The sequence below is a fragment of the Eublepharis macularius genome, chromosome 6, assembly GCF_028583425.1.
Source record: "Eublepharis macularius isolate TG4126 chromosome 6, MPM_Emac_v1.0, whole genome shotgun sequence".
In the NCBI taxonomy this organism is placed as follows: Eukaryota; Metazoa; Chordata; class Lepidosauria; order Squamata; family Eublepharidae; genus Eublepharis; species Eublepharis macularius.
Genome location: NC_072795.1, coordinates 77,920,512 through 77,946,542, shown reverse-complemented (window position 1 = coordinate 77,946,542; position 26,031 = coordinate 77,920,512).

Sequence of the window (26,031 nt, the reverse complement as noted above, 5' to 3'; positions counted from 1 at the left end):
GCCTCTCTGGTGGGATGGGGGGCTTACTGTGGGGATGTCTGTGTCCAGGACGTCTGGACTGAAGGTGAAAAGGCGCTCCATATCAATGTTTTGGAACTAAGAGCCATTCGTTTTGCGCTTGTGTCCCTTACAGCTCTGCTGCGAAATCGTCACGTGTTGGTACAGACAGACAACACCACTGCCATGTACTACGTGAACCAGCAAGGGGGCACAGCGTCCATGACTCTCTGCCGGGAAGCCACGCTCACCTGGCAGTGGGCAGTCAAGAATGGCGTCACTCTGCGAGCCATACATGTGGCTGGGTCAGACAACGCTCGGGCGGACGCCCTGAGCAGGGTTCTGTTGTTAGACCACGAATGGGAGCTCAACGACGGGTGCAGTGGGCTGATCTTCCAGATGTGGGGACACCCGGTTATAGATGTGTTCGCTACGGTGGCGAACGCCAAAGCCCAGACGTTCTGTTCCCGAGCAGGGAGCGACCCGCTCTCTATTGGGGATGCCTTCCTGTTTACGTGGAACCAGGGATTGCATTACATGTTTCCGCCCTTCCCCTTGATAGCCAAGGTCCTGTGCAAAATAGAGGAGGACAGGACAGACTGCATCTTAGTGGCTCCTTTTTGGCCGAGGCAAGTCTGGTTCCCAAGGCTCCTGCAGCTATCTCAGCGGACCTATGTGAGGCTGCCCCCTTGGCAGGATCTTTTGAGGAACGGGGACATTCTTCACCACGACCCCGGGAAGCTGCATCTGGCAGCTTGGCGGATCGTCCCTCCTCATTGAATTTTTCTACGCAGGTGGAACGGGTCCTCTTGAATGCCCACAAGCCATCTACCCGGCGCTCTTACGAGGCCAAGTGGCGGAGGTTTGAGACCTGGGCACGTGAGAAAGGGGTGGTGCCTACGGATAGCTCCCTAGGGCTGATTTTTGACTATTTGTGCCTCCTGAGGGACCAGGGATTAAGGGTTACCTCCCTCAAGGTTCACCTGGCAGCTATCTCTGCTACCCACTCTCGTGTTGATGGTAGCACGGTTTTTTCCCACCCAAAGTCCCGCCAGTTCCTTAAGGGAATGTTCAACCTCTACCCACCAGTGTCGCCTCCTGTACCACAATGGTCACTGTCTTTGGTGCTGGCACGGCTAATGTTGCCTCCCTTCGAGCCTTTGGCGACCTGCCCCTTGGACCTGCTATCGTACAAGGTGGCATTCCTAGTGGCTATAACCTCTGCCAGGAGGGTCAGTGAGCTCTCTGCGCTACGGTCTGACCCCCCCTTCCTTTTATTCCATCCCAATAGGGTGGTATTGCGTCCCTGCCTGGGCTTCCTACCTAAGGTAGTGTCCGCTTTTCATCTGTTGCAGGAGATATCGCTTCCTGCATTCTTTCCTCACCCCTCTTCCAAGGGGGAAAAGGCGCTGCACACTCTGGATTTGAAGAGGGCGCTAGCTTTCTATCTGGACAGGACAAAGGGCTTCAGAAAGTGTCCTCACCTGTTCGTGTGTTTTGGGGCCAAGGACAAGGGCAATAGGGCTTCCTCGCAGACTCTGTCCAGGTGGATTGTGACGGCCATTAGTAAGGCCTATTCCCTGGCTGGGGCGAGTTGCCCGCTGCAGGTTAGGGCCCATTCCACGCGGTCCCAGGCTGCCTCTTCGGCTCTCCTCCGGGGGGTTCCGTTGGCTAGCATCTGTAGGACAGCCACCTGGTCCACGGCTGACACCTTTGTCAGGCATTATGCTGTAGATGTGGATACAGGGCGAGATGTGGCTGTGGCCAGGGCTGTATTGCATTCCCTTTTTTCCTAAGGGGTTCTGGGATGCTACGCTATCATGCTACAATTTTGTAGTTGTATGTTTTATATGTATATATGCTTATATATATTTATTGAATATATCCTTATACAAGTGTGTATATATGGGAGTATATTGTATATATGTGTTATTTTTGAATGTATATTTGTATATAGTTATATGTTGTTTACACTTGTTGATGGTTCTTGTGTGATACAATAAAATTGTGTTGGACTTCACCCCACCTTCCTTATTGTGTGAAGCTTGGTACACTCCCATGTGTGGAGGCACAGAAGAACGAAGATGAAAACAGGGTTGACATACCTGTAACTTATGTTCATCGAGTTCTTCTGTGCTGACACACAACCCTCCCTCCTACCCCGCTGTGAATTCCAATGCACAATGCTGTGTGGGCTATAACAAATATTGATGTCTATGCAGGTTGTGGCTATGTGTATTGGTTAAGCGGCGGCAAGGAGAACTGAGGGAAGGGGCCGTTGGTCGCTGGAGGAGCACGTGACCGTTTGGGCGGGAAAACGGTCGCTGAGGCGCGCGACAAACGGCCCCTTCGGAGCTATAGAAGCTATGGAAAATTCTCCGGCGGCTGGCCTGCGCCTGCGCAGTCCCCATGTGTGTCAGCACAGAAGAACTCGATGAACATAAGTTACAGGTATGTCAACCCTGTTTTCTTATGTTCTTATGAAAGTACTAATGCTGAGCCTGTTATCTCTAGAGTCTGCTTGTTGACCTTGCAGCTGTCCTGTCTCTTTTCCCAAGAGACAGAGGGAGTTGGATTCCTTGTAATCTTTTACCTTTCTCTGCCCAGACAAAGCTTTTACGTTCTCATGAGACTGTGGGATTTTAGCACCTAATTCCTCACTGCCCAAGGGGAGGGGGGAATCATGCTCCTTATATCAAAGTGCAGATGCTTGTATTGTCATTCCTGCCAACTTATTCATCTTTGGATGTACCTGTGAACTTAATGAATCTCTATAATAAAACATTTTCATCCAAAACCCTGGAGTACTTGCTGTGAGGGGTTTGGGGATCTAGCTGCCATGGACTGCCATCCCTAGAACTGACACAGTGGCTGTCCTGACCTTTCCAAAGTTTGTTGTGGGGTGTGTGAGTCAGTTATTTTTCATTTGCAAAATGTCCAGAGAATGCATGCTTCTAGTGCTGGCAGGGAAGGAGACCCATGGATTCAGGCCTTTTTTTTTTTTTTTGCTGTCTTCACAGGAACATAGAATTTCAAAGATACCGCTCTTTCTTGATGTCTTGGTCTCTGTAGCAGCAAGAATCAAATGCTGATTACTGCAGGTTGTATTATCTACCCTATTCCCCCTTCAATTCTCTTGGCTGCATTCTTTGTTTGCAAAAGGGGAACTGCTCGGATCATCCAAATGGTCTTTGACCAACAACCGGATCAAAGTTTTAAAAGGTTTCATTGGAAAGGTTGCACTCAGAATAGAGAAAGCCCAAAGGTATAACATAACATGAAATCTCATAAAAACTCTTAATCTGCTTGAGAGTGCACCAGTAACTTTCATTCAAAGCATAAGAGATATCCGTTGGGGACAGAGGCTAAGCGGAGAATGAAGCAGACGAGGCTAGGCCACCATGTTGCAAAGGGAGGAGCATCAATTCACCCTTGGGGGAAACTCAGAGGGGTGGGTGAGAGGCAAGTTCATGGGTAATGGGAGGCAGGATTCTTTTCTTCCATCAGCATCATGGACGTGGTGCTAGGGTTGCCAGGTGGCGGCTGGTGATCTCCCAGAATTACAACTGATCTCCAGGCTACAGACACCCCCACACACCAGCACCACAATGCCTCATCTCATCCATATAACCTTGTGAACTGTGAAAAAGTTTGTTTTCATTATGAAATCACTATTACATAGTTTACATTTCTGAAAAATGCTCAGATAAACTGAGGTGCTCCTTGGCATGCTCTTCTGTGCTCTCTCAGGGGTGGACTGAATGGCATTATACCTCACTGAGGTCCCTTTCCTCCTGACAGCCTGCCTTCCACAAAGCCCCACCCCCAAATCTCCAAGAATTTCCCAACCTGGAGTTGGCAACCCTACCACCCCCACCCCGGGGCTCAGTCTCTGGAGCCAGGAGGTCACTCACTTCCTGCTCCATAACTTTAAAAATCAGGAATAATAGAAGGGTTTCTCTCCAGCAGGAGGAGGATTTGAGTCCAGTTGCAGTTAAGAAATCACAGACCCTTCTTACTCATTGTGACTCAAGCCTCATGCAGCGATTCTAGCCCCTTCCCCCCATGTGGCTGGGGGCTTGGCCAGATGGGTGGGCTGAGTTGCAGCACCTCAAGGATTTATCTGGAATATCAAGCAAATTGAGGGGGAGGGCTAAAAGACAGTTCCACATGGATCCTCTGTTTATTTTTTTACAAATAATCCCAAATTCATCTTCATATCACATGATGAACACATGTCAATGTCCATTAGAATCTGTGCTTTGAAGCCATGCATTTTCATTATGATGGTGCCATGAAGTGGTGGATGCATGATTTTTGTGACGTGCTATGTGATTTGATCTTGACTTTGGGGGAACGCTTGCAAAAATCCTGAGGATCCATGAAGATTTGTGCTGTGGAACCACATTTTTTTCACCATTGTGGAGCTGAGCAGTAGGTGTGTGAGTTTCGGGTGCAATCTGTGCCTATGGACATGCTACTTGATTTGAAGGTTATTTTGGGATGATCCTGTGTAAAAATCATGAGGATCCATGAGGATCTACACCTTGAGTCTCTTTTTGTGCCATGGCAGTTCTACAAAGTTGGTGGATCCTTGTTTTTTATGATGCTTTTTCCTATTGAGCATGATATGGACCCGTTCCCATTCTGGCTTTTAAAATCTTGTTGGGAAGAGGTATTGGAGCCATTAGTGAGAATTGCCAATTCCTCCCTGATTGAGGGGCCTTTCCCTAAAACTTTGAAGGAGGCTGTTATTAGACCTTTGCTCTAGCACCGTCCGTCTGAAGGACCATCTCCATAATGAGAGCTATCCTCAGTGCGCAATTGTATTTCCCCTGTTATTCAACCTCTTATGTACAGCCTTTAGGAGAACTGATTTGCAGCTACGGAGTTGGATGTCACCAATATGCAGATGACATCCAACTCTATTTCTCTCTATCCAGGTCCCCACAGGATGCAGTAGAAATCTTGGATCACTGCCTGACAGGTGTGGTAAAATGGCTGAAAACGAACAAATTGAAATTGAATCCAGACGAGATGGAAGTGATGCTTGTTGGTAATGCAGAGATCTTGAAGAACACTGTACTCCTCGCTTTCAATGGAGTTCATCTGTCTGGTTATACTGAATCCAGTGCTACTACCAGAAAAACAAGTTAAGGCAGCCACGAAAATGCTTTCTATAACCTCACTCTAGCCTGGAAGATGGCTTCTTACCTAAAAATGGCCGACTTGGCCACCTGGATCCATGCTATGGTAATATCAAGACTTGACTATTCTAACTCACTATACATAGGTCTCACATCTGAGTTAACTATGAGACTTGAATTTGTGCAAAATGCTGCGGCGTGACTGTTATCCGGAGCAAGTACAAGCATGAACATCACTATCATCCTGCAGTCACTCCACTGGCAACCTATCAGTTACCATGCTCAGTTCAAGGTATTGGTTATCACATATAAAGCTCTTCATGGCCTTGGCCCAGCATACCTATGGAACTGCCTCCCTCTCTATGTTCCTCCATGGCAGCTTTGCTCATCTGAACAGGGTCTTCTGCAGGTGCCACCCTGCACATGGGCGAAATCAACAGCAGCCCCTGCACGGGCTTCTCTGTGGTGGCCCCTAACCTGTGGAACGGCCTGTCTGAGGAGGTCAGGAGAGCCCCCACTTTCCTAGCTTTCTGCAAATGATGCAAAATCAAATCATTCAAAAAGGCTTTTTTATTGTAGGGAGGGGGGTCTCAGATGCTTCGCTAATGAGTTAGAGACTATAGACTTCACCACTATACGTTGCCTTATGTACTATCTGTTGTTTTAAATATATGCTCCTATGAGCTACCTGTGCTTCATGTTGTCTAATGTCAGCCCTAGAATCGCTTATGTTCTGTTTCAGCATTTCTTCAACTCTGTATTGGATTCCTGCTAATGCTATGTCTTTGTAAAGTTGTGCTTATTGTTACCAGAACTGCTTTTTATAATGGGGAAATTAGCTTAGCAGTCTGGAACTAAAATTAGCGCGGATCTAACCAATGTTTATGGAGGTCCCGATTCCAGACACTCTAGTGACAAAGAGGCAGACTACAAATAGATTCAATAAACACATGTATTTACTAATAATGTGGAGTAAGCCTGAACTTGCACATACACACAAGAGAGCATACAAGGACTAGGAAATGCAAAGTAAGAAATACAGAGACGGTCGCTTGAGCAGGTACCCACGATGATAAGGGAAATACAATCCTGAAGCGGAGCAGAAACACAACAACGAGGTGGTCCAATGCCAGCAATGGATCCACAGAGGGACAGCAAGGGGGTCTGGATAGGAGTGGCGTATGCCTGGCTGGGAACAGGATAGGAATGGCACGAGCACCATGCGGTCTGAGGGACTAGCTTAAATACCCCAAAACGTACCCTGGGGCTGGGTCTGTACTTGGTGGTTCTCACAGATTAAAACAAAGGCTTTAATGGGTTACTGAATGGCTTAGATGGGCCACTTTAGGAATCTGATTGTGATAAGTGACACCTCAGGAAGAGGGGACAAAGGAGGGAGGGGGAAATCCGAGTGGGCTGAATGGGTGTTCCAGCGGACAGGGCTTGTCCTGATGTCATCAGCTCTGGAATGCGGAGGTTTCTTTGAGATGCATTCTCTAAGTGCTTGGGATGGTCGGCACTTAGCTTCTTCTCCGGGGCGGCTCCTAAGATATGCAGAGCGGGGCGAGGTTCTCTCGCTGCAGACGTGGGGTGTCCGCTTCACCGAAATGGCTTCCCAAAGCAGGCTTCTTCTCTCGGTCTTCTAGCTGCCTAAGAACATGGCCGGCGGGGCATAGCGGGGGTTGGTTAGCAGGTTGCCCGGTAGCGAGGGCAAGCTCGGGGGCCGGCCCGCGGGAGGCTCCAGGCGGGAACTGACCAGGGAGTGCCTGGCCAGGCTCGCTGGAGGTTTCCCCAGCAGGCGCCCGGCTGCTAGCAGCGGCTTGGGCCCAGATGAGGCAGGCTTCCATGGAAGCAGAGGGAACAGCATGTAAAACACAGTCCATTGCAGGGAACAGGCGCGGTCCATGGCAGATGGCAAGGCAGGCATGGGGCACACTTTCAATAAAGTCCAAACACCCACATTGGGAGGTCCAGATATAGGTCTAGGCAGGGCTGCCCAGGAAGAGAGTCCTTTGTGGAGTCATCCAGACAGGGGGTCAGGAAACTAACATAGTCTATTGCAGCAACAAGGTAATTAACAGACAGGCAGGAAACTGACACGTGTATCAGAGCGCACACGTGCAGGGCAATCTTGGTGTAGCAGTAAAGCAGCAATGCAGGAAACTTTAACACAGTCCATGGCAGGCCTTAAAGCAGGAGAGGGGGCCTACTTGGCAACATATTTACTGTATGGCATTGTTTATGGAAATGTCCTTGATATTGACTGTACTAATCTCACACTGTGTAATCCGCCTAGAGTCTCAGTGAGAAAGGCGGATTATAAATAACATAAATAAATAAAAATCAATAAAATGTTTTTGTGGCTTGGCGGTGGCACAAAGTGGCTGGATCTTTGATTTTTATGGGGCTTCTTCCTATTGAGCACGATATGGACCCTGTTTTAGTATCCTACTTTCTGAGGTGAACTGTGCATATACACTGCTACTTTTATTAAACCTAAATGTTAAAAATGTTTCTGGCAGGAAGTTTCTAAACAAAAGTGCTAAGCTCATACTGGTAAGTATGAAATGTCTCTTCTGTCTTTTGAATGAATGCTACTGTTAGACATAGAAATGAGAGATACCTTTATTTCCAATTGAAAAGACATTGTGGAATCCTTGGACAGAAATTATTTCCCAAATGTCTTTATTTTTTGCTTTTAATTCAAGCAACCCTCCCCCCGCCTTTCTTCATATACCTACTTCAGTGTTTATGACTCAGTTTAAAATACTGACACTATCCTGGCTGCTTGAGATTAGCATGACCTTTAAATCACTGCTACAGAGCTGGACTCACTGCAGACATCTTTTCCTAGGTATACACAAGCAGCTACAAAAGACAGTCATATTACATTCCAATGACAGGCATTTTAATATCAGTGAAACAAGATAAATCGCCAGCTGAAGCAGGAAATGGTGAGAGCTGCTGTTGGACATTTACAGCAGAATTATTATGTCCTTGGTTCTCCTTCTGTAAAGAATGAATGAACACACCCTGGGCCTCTTAAGGATTACACTGGTTTTAAAAAGTTCTGTACAGTTCAGGATGCTTTTCAAGTTGCTAGGAGAATAATCGTATGGATTTAACAAAGTATTTATGCCTGTCTCACCGCCCCCCACCCAGTATTGAGTTGTCGCTTGGAAAAGTCCTGATGGGTGATGCCCATAGGACATAATTGGACGGTGCTGATTTCTCCTAGGTGACTACTATGGAGAGAAATGCTCTGCTTTGAGTCTCATTTCTAGGGATGGATCCTGTAGAGTACAATAGCCAATAACCTCTTAATCTTGATACTGAATCTCACTGAGAGGCTACTTCAAGGGTGCCCATTCATTTCATTCCCCTATCTGATTTTAAGAGGCTCCTCCAGCCATAGTTGGCCACATGGCCACAAGGCCAATTCATACTTTCCCCAGCAAATGAATGCTATGTACTTCCTAAAACAGGGAACCCCGTGGGCACCATGATGATGCTGGCTGACCCCTTTCCTGACATTCACCAAGTGATTTTAGAAGGCAAGTGGGAGCCAGGGGTGGATTTTGCCCAGAAGTGCTTCTGATTTGCTGCTGGAGATCTGATTAGCTGTGCTTATTTTTTAGAAACGGCTGCAGCAGTAGCTTCCACCACAGAACAAGAATCACTAATCCAGTGAAGTTTCAAGAAAATATTTTTGAATTATATGTTCATTTTAAAAGGCATTCAGTTAAACAGAGCTGCTGCCTGAAATATTGGAGTTCCTTCTGGTTATGCATGACTAGGGTTGCCAACCTCCAGTTGGGGCCTGGAGGTCTCTCAAAACCACAAATGATCTCCAGATGACAGAGATCAGTTCACTAGATGAAAATGGCTACTTTGGAGAGTGGACTTTGTGGCATTATATCACACTGAGGACTCTCCCCTCCCAAATACCATACTCTTCCCAACCTGGAGTTGGCAACCCTATGCATGACTTTCCCCCCTGACATTTTGTGGAAGCCGTTTATTTATTGGCTCTGTGTCCTATGCTAGCCATTTTGTGGATTCACCCGCCACCCTGTGTCAGAATTCCAAAGGCATCTGCAAGCTCAGAAAGGTTGGGGACTCCTGCTCCAAAGCATGGCAGAAAGATGTTTGTTTGTAAATATGCACTGGACAGATCCAGAAAGTGAGCATTTTTAAGGTGCAGATGAAAAACATCCCAAAGATTGCTGTTTCTGAAACTTAGATAGAAATATGCACTGACAGAAAGTCAGGATTTTACCAAGGACCTCAAATGAGCAGAATTCTAGCTGCTCAGGATCACCTGTCATATTCAATACCTCCCTAGAGCTGAAGCTGATGCTGTTGGGGTGATTCTGTTATTTGAACCCGGGGTGGGAAACTGGGAACGGGAGATGTTTGTTCCTGTTGTCATCTCTCCCGAGCCTGGGAGCTTGCTTGACTTTGAGCAGTCCATGAATCACACAACGTGTTTTCCTGTCTGCAGAGTTAGAGGACTGTTAGGAGAAAGGGCGGGGGGAATTAGGAGTAGCCTTGGGGAACCTATATCTGCTTGATACTTGTCTGTAGCTGCTAGTCCTAGCAAGGATGGTGTAAGAGTATGATACTGGCATCTTATCAATAAAGAACTTTTACTCACAAAGTGAAGTCTCTTGAGAGTTGCCTGGCATCCTTACAGTTCAGCACTGCCTATCCTCCAGTTACATCATGAGTTTTCTGAATAGTCCAAGATATTGATGGTTGTTGTGGGTTTTCCGGGCTGTATTGCCGTGGTCTTGGCATTGTAGTTCCTGACGTTTCGCCAGCAGCTGTGGCTGGCATCTTCAGAGGTGTAGCACCAAAAGACAGAGATCTCTGTCTTTTGGTGCTACACCTCTGAAGATGCCAGCCACAGCTGCTGGCGAAACGTCAGGAACTACAATGCCAAGACCACGGCAATACAGCCCGGAAAACCCACAACAACCATCGTTCTCCGGCCGTGAAAGCCTTCGACAATACAGTCCAAGATATTCTTAAAATATAAGCAAGAATATTAAGTCTTCATTTTAAAAAAAAAACTTGTAAGAGGTTAACATGTTCCTATCCCTTGATGCCAGGATGCTCTCATGCACAATAAATGAAGTAAATAAATAAATAAAAATAATGATTAGGAATGTCTAATTAGCTCAGATTCAGAAATAAAGGAGATTAGTTAATGAAGTACACTAGTGGCCAAAATTGTGGAAACCTTTTGGAAAAAGTGCATTTTTGAGGTTTGATGGCTCATAACACCACTTTTATTTGGAGTAATACCATAAAACTATATATCAATGGAAAGATAATTTAATCAAGAATGTAATGCAACAAAGTTTATTCAATTATCTGTATTATATCAAATGTTATAGCCAAATAACCAGGAAAAGGAAGCACAACTTGCTTAGGTTGATATGAAGTAGCTTTCCTTCATTTGAATGTAGCCAATGAGCATGAATCTTTAGAGAGCCTATCAGGTGTCGTCTTGTTTTGGCAATGAGCCAATCAGGTCACAGTAGAAATCAGCTATTGATGTCATGTATTGGAGCTGAGAGGAGGTCATTTGTCAGTGTGTTATGTGGTTGCTATCAAGTTGGTTTGTTTGTTTTGTGTTCTTTCATTTAGTGAGCTTGTAAACGTAATAAAATTAAAGAAATGGCACAAAGAGGTGACTGGTCACCCAGAAAGCGATGTAAAATAGTACTATTAAGTGAACAAGGCTACAGTTATGAAGAAATTAGAAGAAAAATTGGTGGAAACTTAACCAAAGGTGGCATTTCTAAATTTTTGAAGAGGTAAAGGGCAACTCAGTCACTACAAAACCAGACTGGTAAAGGCAAGAAAAGGTGCACACAAGCAAGGGATGATAGAAGAATTGAGAGACTGAGCCTAGGTGACAGAAGAAAATCATACAGAATGAAATGGCGCAATCATACAGTACAAAAATCATACAGAACAAAATGCGCAATTCAATGTGAAGATGAGTGCAAGGACTGTTCGGCGCAGACTGGAGGAATTTGGTCTTAATGCTAGAATTCCACAAAAAAAACCATTGTTATCTCTCAAGCAAAGGTTGAAAATATTAAACTGGGCTAAAACCCATGTTAACTGGACAGCGGAACAATGAGACAGTGTTATTTGGAGTGATGAGACCAAAATCTTCCTGTTTGGTAGTGATGGCATAAAATACGTGAGAAGAAGAATCGGAGAAGATTTGCATCCTGATTGCATTACACCTACCGTGAAACACCCAGTTAGTGCTATGATATGGGGTTGTATGACATCAAAAGGTGTGGGCAGAATTTGCATGATAATTGGCAATATAAATGCCCCAAAATACATAAATGAAATACTTGAGCCCAAACTGAAGCCTTCCACACGTGATCTTTTCCAAGATAATGAAGCATTTATATTTCAACAAGATTCAGCTCCATGTCATGTTGCTGCTGTGTGCAAAAAGTGGTTTCAAGATAATCATATTCCACTGTTGGAATGGCCTGGGAATAGCCCAGACCTTAACCCCATCAAAAATCTATGGAGCCGACTAAAGAAACTGGTTAGTGAGAAGCAACCCAGCAATAAACCGCAATTAATAGAAGCAATAACTCAATTGTGGTTTCACATTATAACAGCTGCAGAACTAAAAAAACCTGGTTCACTCCATGGGAAGGCATTGTAAGGCCGTAATTAAAGCAAAAGGTTACCCAACTCAGTATTAACTGACATGGTGAGAATTGTTGTATAACTCATTTTTTCTGTGTGTTTTAATTTTCTTCTTTATAACTACTGTTCTAAAAAAAATTCCCTCATAAGTTATTGCATTACATTCTTGATTAAATTATCTTTCCATTGATATATAATTTTATGGTATTACTCCAAAAAAAAGTGGTGTTATGAGCCATCAAACCTCAAAAATACACTTTTCCCAAAAGGTTTCCACAATTTTGGCCACTAGCGTAAATGGAGAATTTTCACTCTGTGTGGTTCCGGCCAGCTACTAGAAAGCAATACAATTCATATCTGTGCATAAGAGGCTGCTCTAATGCCCTATGAAATGAAAAGCATAGATTCAAGTGTAATTTGTTCTTATGCTTTTCAAAGGGGGTCCGTTCTTTATGCACTTCAGTGGCTCACAAAAATGACCCACCATGATTTGTTGTTTTTAACACAATTGATCATATCTTAATCTAATACATATCAGAAAAGATATGAATCCAACAATACTGAGGAGTGGAAAAGAGAAAGTGAAATTGCTCAACAAAAATCAACCAATTCCACTCAACCTTTGCCCTGTGTGCATTGATTTGAGGAAATTAGCCTCTGGAGGTTGCATATTGGGGCCATTATCAGAATATTGCAGTACATGTACATTAGGGTTGCCAGGTCTTCTTACCCTCACGGCAGGAGGGGGGAACCAATACTTACCAGCTTGTAGATCTTAACATGCATGTGCGTGCTCCCTGCGCTGATGTGATGATGTCATTTCTGTTGGGAAAAGGGTTAAAAATAGTTTAAATTCAGAGTTGCAATGGATCTTGCATCAATAGAGAGACGCTTTGTTACTTTTAAGAAAAATTTACTTCTAAAGGAAAAAGGTGTACAAGGTTCCAACGAAACAAAGAAATCTATCCCCTACATCTTAACACTACAGATGTTAACTTAGACTGAGATACCACGCCTGTTATGGCTACCTTCTTCTTCATCCTAGAAAAGGAAATCACCTGATCAATTAACACATCTTAGTTTCCCGGGCTTTGAGTTAAATTAGGCTATTGGCTCTCTGCCAGATTTCCTTCCAGGTCAAGGCAAACAATAGCACACTGGATAAAGAAGGCGCTCCCTGTCACCCTCTTCATTCCAGTGCCAGACTAGCCCCTTGGTATACAGAAGAGCTACAACGGATGAAGTGGGAACTGAGATGGCTTGAGCGAGTGTGGTGACGGAATTGGGACAAAGAGACAAGATCGTCTTATAGAGCGTTTATGAAAGCCTATGAGGTGACTGTGAAGGCGGCAAAGAAAGACTATTACGCCGCCTTCATAGCGTCTGCAGGCTCAAGCCCTGCAAAATTGTTTCAAGTGGTTTGGTCCGTAGTCTCCCTCTTGCAGGGAGACTGCCAAATTAGAAATTCGGCTATTAGCTATGAGGCTTTGGGGAGCTATTTTGCAGACAAAATCTTGTCCCTCTGTTGCGATCTGCCATCCACAGTTGATACAGTAAGGGAACTGGAGACCCTTTGGCCGTCTTCTTGTCCAATTTTAGATCACTTCAGTCTGGTCTCCCAGGAGGATGTTGACAGAATCCTGTTGCTGGTGAGGCCCACTACGTGCTCCTTGGCCCCCTGCCCTTCGTGGCTGGTTAAGGCCAGTGCAGATGGGCTGAGGGCCCCACTGGAGGCTAATGTTAACTTGTTGTTGAGCTCCAGAGTTTCCCCCGAAGCATTAAAGAAAGCCATAGTGAAGCCTTTCTTGAAAAAAACAACTTTGGACCCCACCGACCTGTCCAGTTACTGCCCAATCTTGAACCTCCCATTTCTGGATAAGGTGATTGAGCGGGCGATGGTAAAACAGCTTCAGGCTTTCCTGGAAGATGCATCGGTCCTGGACCCGTTCCAGCCCAGCTTCCGTCCAGGCTATGGAACTGAGACAGTGCTGGTCGCCCTCACAGACAATCTCTGTAGACACCTGGACCGAGGCGGGTCAGCACTGCTGGTGCTGTTGGATCTCTCAGCAGCATTTGACATGGTCGACTGTAAATTGTTGATTCACCGTCTTGCCAATATGGGGATACAAGGGACTGCCCTACAGTGGCTAGGCTGTTTTCTCTACAGCTGGGGACAGAGAGTGGCGCTTGGGGAGAGGTTATCAGTACACCAACCATTGGTGTGTGGTGTCCCCCAGGGAGAGATACTCTCCCCTTTGTTGTTCAATCTGTATATGCGCCCCCTCGCTCAGCTGGTATGGAGTTTCAGACTGGGTTGTTACCAGTATGTGGATGACACCCAGTTGTATCCGTTGATGGACGGCCAGCCTGGCTCTCCCCTGAAGCCCTAATTGAAGCTTTGAAGGCTGTGTCTGGATGGTTGAAGCAGAATAGACTAAAGTTGAATCCCATAAAGACCGAGGTCCTGTACTTGGGCCGTGGGGTGTCAGAGGGGGGGATCCAGCTCCCAACCTTTGATGGGGTACTACTTGTGCCCATTCCATCTGTCAGGAGTCTTCGCGTGATGCTGGACTCCTCCTTATCAATGGAGGCCTACGTCACGGCAGTTGCCCGGTCTGCTTTTTTCCACCTTCAGCAGGCCAGGCAGCTTACTCCCTATCTTTCAACCCATGACCTAATAACAGTGAGCCATGCAACGGTCATCTCCAGATTGGACTACTGTAACTTGCTCTACGCAGGGCTTCCTGTGAGTCTGACCCGGAAATTTCAGCAGGTCCAGAATGCTGCTGGAGCTATATGTGCCATACAGGGCACACATAACTCCAGTCTTATAGCAGCTGCACTGGCTCCCTGTGGAGTTCCAGATCAGGTTCAAGGTGTTGTTTTTAACCTATAAAGCCAACAGACTGGGACCAGCATACCTGAGGGACAGCCTCTCCCTGTATATGCCCCGGAGGGTGCAGAGATCGGCGGGTAAACACCTGCTGATGGTCCCTGGCCCCAGGGAGGCTCAACTGGCCTCGACCAGGGCCAGGGCTTTTTCGGTCCTGGCCCCAACCTAGTGGAACTTTCTGTCAGAAGACACCTGAGCCCACCAAGATCCTTCAACTTTACGTACATAACAGAGATGTTCTGCCAGGCATATGGTTGAGGCCAACATTAAATCCATAAATAAGTAAGTAAGGAAGTAAGGAAGTAAGGAAGTAAACATAATAATAATTAGTAATAATAATAATAATAAGCACATTAGCCCCATAATGACTAATTGTCAGACCTTGCAGCCTATATTCCAACAACTTCCAGGAGTGATATCATCACACCAGCTAGGGGAATGCTCCCACATTTCATGCTAGGCCGATTTGGGATCAATTTGGAGCCCAAATCAGCCGCAAATGATGTGTAGGAGCATTCCTCTGGCTGGTGCAATGACGTTACTCCTGAAAGTGACGTTGTTGTGCCCTTCTAGGAGTGCGCCTGCTGCAGGCATGCCCGTGAAGTATTTTTCCTCCTGAGTTCATTCCTCATGCCTTCCCCCACTGCCAGCCAGGTGAGTGGTGGCTGGGGGTGGAGGCTGGGAGTGGGGTATTCCCCTCCCTCCACTGGGGGACTGGCAGCCCTATGTGAAAGTAAAGAAACAACTCATAGACTGAAGCTGGGAGTTCCCTTTTTTGAAAATGAAACAAATTTTGGGTTGCTGAGCCCTCATTGTTCTGTTGTTCATCTGATTCTGAAATCTTGTTCTTGTGGTGTCTAACATTTAAGCAGAAACGTACTAATTGTTTTTATTGTCTGTTATTTTCTCAGCATTGTGTTTCTTTTTCCAAAATCATGTGGCATCAAGTTATTGGTTCCTTGATAGGTCAGACCTAAAAGAATCATTAACAGCCTTGGAGCAGATGGTACAACTGGGAATTTCTGTTGTGTTTGTTTAAAGAATTTTCAAAATTGTTGCCTCTGCCAAGCTAATTAATACCAGCCTGTTTGGCTTCTTTTTATTCTTCAGATGTATGAATGAGGAAAACTAATGACTATTCAAAAAAGCTTTCCACTACTTGTAATTGGAGCGGTGGGGTGGGGGCGCTATCCCCTACTAGGCTGTTTTTAGAATGACCAACTATTTTAGAGTCCTTTTACACATACTAATTTTGAATACCTTGAGCGTAGGTGGAAAGCAAGAGGAAGATACTCTAGAGAATGAAGTAATTTCTTTCTTCAACAACACTACATCTTCTGTGTATTTGTTCAACTATGGCTTACAGATAGTACTGGAAGATATAAAATTCTAGGCTTATTCACACCTCAGCTAAGGTTGAGAATTGGTGTTATTCAGTCCACAGTGGTGGCTGAGCATTTTGAGAGCTGAAAAGAGACCAAATAACAGTCCATGAAATAGCATTTTTGGAACATGACAATTCACAGCTGTAGCATGCTTTGGTTTTGTGCTCCCCAGAAGAGCTTTCTAGATATTTGCATAGGAAGATGAGGTATGCCATTTGTAAAATGTTTGTGGTTTTCAATCTACACAGACTGGTGCAGAGTACTAACCAAGCCACATTTGAAGCCAGACTTCTTAAACCTTGTTAAGAGGAAATGGGGTTAAGAACTGGCAAGGTCTGAGGCTAGCCTCCTTCGTGGGATTGTTGTGGGGTTTGGAGAAAGGATGGAATACAAGTATAAAATAACATTTGCTTTTTTATAAGTGAATGAGCTATTAAAAATAGAAGTGGGAGTAATGAATTCACACAGGGAGGGCATCATGATAGCAAATTCCACCCCAATCTTTGTGCGTTCATTTGATCATATTTACTCAGCCAACATGCACGTACATGAATGTGCTTATGACACTACTTGATTGGCAATTCTGAGTTCCCAGTCAAGTCGAGAGACCCTTATGCATATATATCTATGTATATACATCTATGTAAACAAATACATTTTGTATAAGTTCAGATGAATACATATAAATCTGGGCTGACCTTGCTGCTACTTCCTCCTACTTCCCCCTTCCCACATATATATGTTAATTCTATCACCTTTGAGCATCTGAAGAGGGCTGTTACTGTACAGTCCTAAGCAGACTTTTCTCAATTAATTGACAATAATAGACTTAGACAGGTATAACTCTGTTTGGGATTGCAATGTTTCTCAGTCAGCGCATGTGAACCGAAGAAAGCTGACAGTCAGGTTACAGGAAGCAGGTCTATAAAGGATAGTTGACTCAGGATTAGAGATGGGCACGATCCCAAAAAAATAAACGATCCAGCTGATTGTGGATCGGTGCCGGCGACGATCCCGAATTAACGATCCGCTCCGATCATCTCCCGTTCCCGAGCCGTGGATCGTGGATCGTGGAGGCCAAAGCGGGGCGTGCTGCTATTCCCAGCTATGTGGGAAGGTGGGTGGTGGCGGTGGCCGCCGGGCCTGGCGGGTATGGGGAGGCGGCGATGAGCTGCCTCCCCTCAGGGGGCGGGGGGTATGGCCGCTCGCTGGCAGCACCCCCCATGTGCCCGCCCGCCAGGCCAAACTGGAGCATGCTGGTATTTCCAGCAAGAAAGGAACAGTGGGTACTGGCAGCCGCCGCAGGGCCTGGCGAGCACGGGGAGGCAGCGGAAAGCTGCCTCCCCTCAGGGGGCGGGGGTCTGGCTGCTCGCCGGCTGCTCTGTGGTTGGAAGATGCAACTGATGAATAGAGCTGTGGCTCTCAAAAGCCAAGCTACACTAAAGTTGATCAGTATTAAAGGTGCTATTGGACTCTGTAATATGTCAGGTCAAGAGAAATAATTATGGTCTAAATGTCACCTGCTGGTGAGGAGAAAAAGTACTGAATAAAAGTACTGAATAATTACAGATTCAGGGGGCAAAAAAAGACCCTTGTGTTCTTCCTTATTTTATGATTACAGAATGGTGTCCCTAGTGGCAGTGCATTAACTATTTTATGAAAGAAAGCTCTAAGCAAAGGAGTCAAGCATTCAGAGTCAAATTCCCTGCCATACTTGTAGACAGGAAATATTGGCCAGGTTTGTCTGGTTTAGTGCTTTTCATAGCACTATCTGAAACATCTCTGAAATTTAACAAGGTACTATTTATTTATAAAATTTATGTGCAATGAACAGATCAAATCATAGAGTGGTGTAATCAACAACAAAATGTTTTATCCTAATTTAGGACAAGGTAGAGGTGACAAATGGAAAGCCATAGATTTGTTGGCCTTTTAAATGCAAATTACAGCTGAACATAGCCAGGAGAGGGTTTTTTAAAAAAACTTTCCTCTTCCACATAGTGTTTCTATTAAAATCAGTGTTGCTAGGTCCCCCAAATCTAAAAATGGGGGTGGATGGGGGCTGTGGGGGCTGGTGGCAACAGGTACTTACCTGTATGTACATTCCCACATCCCTGGCTGATGACATTTCCTTTACAAACTGGAAGCGATGGGACATGCCAGGGCCTATTCAGTAAAAATTAGCCCCAAATATAGGTTGTTTCTACATGTCCTAACATCGCACTACACTCACGGAATGAGGGATCTTCCTGGTGTGATTTCTGACATCATTGCACCACGAAAACGGGATTGTGGTGTGATGATGTCAGAAATTGTACCAGGAAGATGCCCTCATTCCGTGAGTGTGGTGTGACGTTAGGACATGTAGAAACTATTTGAGGGCTGATTTTTACTGCATTGGCCCTGATGCAACCCGTCACTTCCAGGTTGTGCTGGAAACAATGTCCTTGGCCTGGCTTGCCTTCCTGTTTTCCCTCTGCCACCACCCTGCCACCAGTCAGATGAGAGGTGGCAGGAGGCAGCAGCTGGAGCAGGGATGCTCTGCCTCTAGCGGGGAGCTGGCAACCCTGATTAATGCCCCCTCCCATGCATTATTAACCAATAACAGGTGGAAAAGACAGACACTTTGTCTTTTGCTTGGATTTTTCTTTGAATTAAAGATAGCATAAGGAGACTGGTTCTGAGTTGCAAAACCAGGCAAGGGTGCAAACTAAGGTTAACTTTCCTCTTTCCTTCAGTCTAAACTGAAGTTGTGCATAGCTGTAACTGAGTTTAAAATGATCATGGATCTCCCAGCATCTCATCTATTTTAAGTTCAATTTATTTTATTTAAATATTTATATGGTACAAATATGTCTTTGACCATACCCAAACCTTATACATGTAACAGGAAGGGGAAAGCTGCCTTGAGCCAAGAGGAAAGACAGGATATAAATATTTAAATAAATAAATAAACACCCAGGAAAATGTTGCGAATGTTTCTCTCACACGTCCCCTTCCCGTTCAAGTCCTTTGGTGTCCTGCATATAAAAAAGAGTAACCCAAATTCCCAGAGTGCATTGCTGGGCCTCAGCACCATATTTGGTAATCAAAATCTAAGTGTTAAAACGACTCTGGAGCATTTCAACGGGAGGAGTGGGAGGCTTGATGAAGCAGCAAACTGGCAGGTATAGCCAAAGCATTTATAACGTTTGTTTATACTGAGGAAACTAATAAACTTTTGTTTTATTATAGCAATGATTGTCAGCGCCTTCTTACCACAAGATAAAGTTTGCCTTCAATCTTTTTTGCAGGAAGCCTCCTACACATTTGGACAACTAGCAAAGCTTGGATTCAACATCCAGTTCCTAAAACCTTTTTGCGGGGAGTAGGGGGGGGGGTCCTGTCACATAAATCTTTTTCTAGGCCTCTCTGTTCTAATTTACCAACCGTCTCTGAGACTTCATGTACAGACAGTTTGCTTGTCTAGAACAGACCATCAGGTAGCACCTCATTATTTTCACAATTATGTTATCTAATAACAATAGGACAACAAATGCAATCTCTGGCTTTAGAATAGAAAGCAAGTATGAGAATTACGATAAGGAACTGGAGTTATATGGGTCTGATCAGGGGTCATTTTGTAGAAAAAGAGCTGGAGGAGCTCATTAGCATAACTCATTAGCATAACTCATTAGCAATTGCCACGCCTCTTGCCATCACTGGAAGTGTGTCATTAGTATAACTGATTTGCATGTGCCACACCCCCTGACATCACCTATTCTGGCTGTTTTGGACCCAATCTTGGCCACTCAGGGCCAAAATTGGGCCCAAAACGGCAAAAAGGGGCTGAAAATGGCTGAAGAGGGGCCCAAAATGTCTAGCCAGGTTCGGGCCGCTGATGAGCAGGAGAGTGATCCACCACCCGTTAGAGGCCCGATCCAGGCCATTTCGGCCCCAATCCAGGCCAAAACGGGCCCAAAATGGCCGAGAGTCAGGTGAGTGGTGCTACCTGACATATGACCTCTTTTGGGAACTACCAGAACTGCGTTCCTGTGCGTTCCCCCTCGAAATGAGCCCTGGGTCTGATTAAAGAGTGAGATTGAGGCCATAGCTCAGCTATGCCTCCTTCTGGGACTTGGAGGAAGGTCTCTGCCTTGCCACTTGCCGCACTGGAAGGGCCTGCAAGGCCTCAGGATGGAGGGAGGGGGTTGCGTTCATCTGGTTCCTCCTCCTCTCCATAGGCCTATGAAGCCAGAGTGGAAGGCACAGTCTGCTCTTCCTTGGCCTGAGTTCTGGCCTCTCACAAAGCTTGGGAGGCAAACTGTGTTGGCAAGCACTGAGTGAGGCTGTAACCTCTTAGGAGAAATGGAAATCAGAGCTGGCATGGGCTGTTTTTCCAGCTTCCCGAGTTTGTGGGCTGTGGCTTTTGTCAGCTGCATATTGGCCTTAAAGGGCCCTGAGGTCTACCCATCCACCCAGCTGAGACACGGTGTTTTGCAGGCCTCCTGGCTGGCCTTCCAACTGCCCCATGGTTTCATCTGGGCTCTTCCACTAGGAATGGAGAGCTGACTCCTCATTTGGGAGTTTGGGACAGCAGGGTAAATCTAGGACTAGCTCTAGAGCCAGTTTGTGGGTCGCGTACCTGAAGATATTATGCATCTAAGTGTTTGTTTCTCTAGCGTTAAAGCAGCATCTTCATTTTATCAAAACCTTGCTCAGCAGATTCCATAAGAGATACACTGAAAATGGAAGATTCTGGTCCTGTAGTACCTTAGAGAAGGAAGGAATCACATGGGTAGATTCTAGAGCTTCCAGAACAGCGTTCCAGAGTTCTCCCTCAAAAAAAGCCCTGAGTCAGCAATGTGATGTAGTGGCTTAAAAGGCAAATGTGATTTTCGGCTGTATCAACAGAAACATAGTGTCCAGATCACGCAATGTGACGGTATCGCTCTGCTCTGTCCTGGTTAGACCTCACCTAAAAAATTGTTCAGTTTTGAGCTCCACAATTTAAGAAGGATGTAGGCAAGTTGGTACTTGTCCAGTGAAGGGCAATGAAGATGGTGAGGGGTCTGGAGACCAAGTCCTATGAGTAACGGTTGAAGGAGCTCAGTATGTTTAGCTTGGAGAGGAGATGACTGAGAGGTGATATGATAACCATCTTCAAGTACTTGAAGGGCGTCATATAGAGGATGGCGCAGAGTTGTTTTCCACTGCCCCAGAAGGTCAGACCAGAACCAACAGGTTGAAATTCAATCAAAAGAGTTTCAGCTAAACACTAGGAAGAACTTTCTGATAGTTAGAGTGGTCCCTCAGTGGAACAGGCTTCCTCAGGAGGTGGTGGGTTCTCCTTCTTTGGAGGTTTTTAAACAAAGGGTAGATGGCCATCTGACAGCAATGATTATTCTGTGAACCTACACAGCGCATGGGTTACATCAGTGCTTAGTTCTCATGGCCCCTTTTTACATGCCCAGGGTAAGGCTGACCGCCACCTTGGGGTCAGAAAATATCCTAACAGTTGAGCTAGTTCCAAGAGATTATTTAGACTTTTCACATTTGGTGCTCACAATATTAGCTTACAGATATTGTAGACGTACAATGTATCCATCAAATACAGCCTGACATCTGCCAGATCCATGCAATTATGTGCAGCTAAAATGTGTTACTTGGATGTGGTCCTCTCGCTCCTGTGCACTCCATGAAGCCAAATAATTTGTCCATCCCTAGGTAAGAGGTCACTTTTTATTGGACCAGCTCCTCTTGAAGATATTGTGCAAAAGGAGCAGACAAGCTCTCTGTCTAACAGATGCAATATCTTTTGGAACTGGTATTTATAGCTACTTTAGTTGAAGAACAACAGTTTTCTCATAACCTGGCCATGATGATCCTGCTCAGCTTGAAGTTTCCGCATGCAACTTTATAGAAAATTAGCAAAGAAACTGAAATGGAAGTAGATATTTGGAAATCAGGTATTTATTCTTGAGTAAAAATTAAAGTATATTTAGTTCAAATGTCATACTTCTGTTGGAACACTTGACTGGCATAGTTATAGAACAGCTGGTAGGTATGAGTGTCACCGATATAATGCGTTGGCTTTTGTTCTTTGTTGACAATATTGTCATGCTTAGCGCATGGAGGTGTTCATATAAAATATTGAAGTGACCTGAGAGAACATCAAGCCTATGTGGAAACAAGTGGCAGCTCTAGGCGCTCAGATACCATACAAATGAGTTATTGCTTTCTTAATTTGGAAGTGAGTGTAATTATTATCATTAATTTTCAAGCCTGTGACACTAAGGTTAATCAAAAGGGGTAACTCTTAATTTTCCTTTCAAAAATTCTACACGCTTCTGGGTTGACATTTCAACTGAATTACATGTCAGCTGTGGATGTTTAAGCTGCAAAAGGGAAGCCAGCAAGAAGACAGTGTTTTCTTAATTGGAAACTCATCAACTTCAAACTATATAGGACAAGAACTTTCACAGAATAAGATCAGGGTCAGTTTCAGGTTTTGGGGAAGCTGTTTGGAATAGCATTTACATCTGTTTACGAACTGTGTGTGATGCACCATTACCATCTCAAACCACAACACTTTTTCTGGTCCCGCATGGTTGTGGTTTTGTGTTAAACGGTTCCACCATTTGCAATATAGTGATATAATGATATATTGAAAATTTATATCAGCTTAAAAAAAAAACAGGGAAGAATGCACAGAGAAGGCCAGGAAAACAAAAAAGGCAGCACATAGATATTCATTGCAAACTCTGAGGTGAATCAGAAAAGTACAGAACACTTAAGAACAGGAGAAAATGGTTTTCAAAAAAGCTGGCTCAAATCCTCACCAGTGGGACTCCTGTCTTGGTGTCTGAGCCTCTTTGCTACGGAAGGCCTTGACTCAGCAGTTTTCTGCATAGGCTTGCATCATCATCATCATTCCCTGGGCTGATAGGCTATAGACTGGACTCCTGTGGGGGCGGGACCATCAGTGGAGAGGTTGCCACCAAAGGAGGTTGCCACTTGGGAGAGCCACTGAAGCAGAGACGTGAGGGCCATCACATTGTCTATAAGAAACTGGTGCTGGGAGCGCTAAAAGGTGTTTAAGGTGATTAGGGGAGGAGGAATGCCAGTTTTCAGTCGTCTCCTTATTGTGGGGATAATTGGTGGTCATGTGTCCTGCGGAGAAGGCTGCCATTGCCCTAGTCCTGGGCAGAGGGAGATATGATGGGTGGCTGCAGACTGGCTGTTCCAGGAGAAGGAGGCCTGGCCGCTGGTTGGTCATTCCTCACCAACAGAGACCTGGTTGCTCAAGATTCGGCCCCGTGGCCTTAAGATTCTGTTGCTGAACTCCAGGTCAATAAATGGAAAAAATGGCCATTCTGGGTTTGGTCCTGGATGGACAGGCTGATCTGGCATGTGTAAGGAGACCTGGCTGGAGGAGGTGGGGGGAGAAAATCCGACCAAGCTGTACCGTCTAGTTTTATATGTACAGCAGCAGCCTAGGCCAGTGGGACAGGGAGGTTGGGTTGTGGTGGTCTAATGCAATTCCATCTATCTGTTGAGGTCCCTCATCCAAAAGTCAACCAGTTCTGAGTGTATGTTCCTGAAGGTGAGTGACCAGGACAGGGTAAGGATTCTGCTGGTGTACCATCCACTGTGCTGGACAACTATCTCTCTCCCTGAGATAGCCAAGCTGGCATTAGGTGAGCTTATGGACATCCCAAGACTGGTGGAACTGAGTGACTTCAACATCCATGTCAGGGTCAAGCTTTCAGGAGTGGTTCAAGATTTTCTGGCCACCGTGACTATGGGCCTCTCCCAAGTAATTACTGGCCCCACACATTTAGCTGGGCACACTCTGGATCTAGCCTGTTATGGTGAGAGTGATTTGGAGGTGGAGGAGCTAAAGCTTACTCTCTTGTCGTAGGCAGATCATTACCTGATAGAGTTTAGACTCGCTGCTCCCTCTTACCTCCACAGGGGTGGTGGAACCATTAGGATGGACTGCCCCAGGCACTTGATGGATCCTGACAGGTTCTTCTCAGTGAGTTTGCTGCCGAGTTTGTTGAGGCCCTGATTGCTGTCTGGAAAAGGGAGATGGCCTGGGCTGCTGACACTATCTCCTGTAAGCACCCAGTTTCCCCAGACAGAGCCAAGCAGTCTTCATGGTTCATGGAGCAATTGATGGGAAGGAAATGGGAAGGACAATGGCGAGAGTACCGCAGGTGGAAAACTCAGAGTGGGACGGACCAAACACAAAATAGAGCCCATATTAGAGCCTATTCTGTGGCAGTGATGGTGGCAAAAAGGCAGTGTTCTCTGCCATCCTTGAGTCTGCACATAATCATCCAGCTGAGCTGTTTTATATGGTTCAGGGGCTTCTACATTATAGCCCCAGGGAATTGGACTTTGACCACACAATGGGCTACAGTGTCACCAATAAGGGAATGATGTCCAGCTCTACCTTTCTCTGCCTAATTCCAAGGATGCTGTTGATGTTTTGAACTGGAGCTAGGAGTCAGTAATGGGCTGAATGACAGCGAAGAAGCCAAAATGGAATCCTGACAAGACAGAGGTTCTCTGGGTTAGGAGAAAGACAGACCAGGAATTTGAGATCTCTCTTGTCTTGGATGGGGTTATACTCCCCTTGAAAAGCCAGGTTCACATCACAGCTTGGGAGTGATGCTTGGTGCAGCAGTCACCTTAGAAAACCAGGTGGCTATGGGTGTTTGGAGTGCTTTTGCCCAACTTTGGTTGGTATGCCCGCTGTGCCCATTCCAGGCTCAGTCAGATCTAGCCACAGTGATCCATACCTTAATTACATGTAGATTGAACTATTGCAATGTGCTGGGGCTACCCCTGAAGTGCATTTGGAAGCTGCAGCTAGACTGCTGGTCGGGGCCGCTATTGGAAACATTTGACCCAGATATTACAGTAATTACCCTGGCTTCCAATCCACTCCCAAGCACAATTCAAAGTGTGGGTTTTGATCTTTAAAGCCCTACCTGGCTTGGGACCAGGGTATCTGAAGGACTGTCTTCTCGCATATGTTCCTGCCTGGGAATTAAGATCACAGGGAGAGGCCCTCCTGAGTCCTGACTGTCCCATCAACTAAAGAAGCTTCCCTGGTGAGTACCTGAGAGAGGACCTTTTCAGTGGCAGTCCTACAATTGTGGAACAGCCTCCTCAGGCAGGTGCTCCTGGCAGTGATGGTGGCAAAGAGGCCCCCGCCCCCCCCTCACTGCGGAATTCAGGAGGCAGCTGAAGCTGTTTTTATTTAGGACTGCTTTCAATTAACTTAGTTTTCCTGAGGGGCCATCTTAAGCTGTGTTCTTAAGTTCTTGGGATTTAGTATATTGTTATTATTGTTATTTCGTCTTGTAAGTCACCTTGATAAATGTTTTCATTTATCAGCTGATAAATGTTTTCAATAAATAATAAATAATTTCACATGGCATACAAATGGCTTAGTAACCTGTAAGTAACAGGCAGCCCAAATGGTTGTGTCTGAAAATGGTAAAAAACAAAACAAAAAACCATTAGCAACCAGCAGCCAAAATGATTTACACAAGGCGGTGTGAAAGTGCCCTTAGAATGGAAAATAACATGACAGATACAACAAGTGACAAAGGGATTCCTCACTCCTGTCTCAGGACTGAGATGCGTGAGGTGAAAACCATAGGGCTGCTGGTTAAATTACCTCTTTAAATGAACTTTGCAGGTAAAGAAGTTGCAGTTACACTGAGAGAGGAATGGGAAAAAAGACATGGCAAGTGAAGGAGAGAGTCCAGCTGCAGGAAGTTCAGGGCTAATGGTCTGATGGCAGAGAGCCAAAGTAATAAAGTATGGCAAACCGAATGGGTTGTGGGGGGAAACGTACGGCAGCACATCTGGAAGAGAGGTGGGATAAAATATTTAAATAAGTGTCCAAACAAAGCGT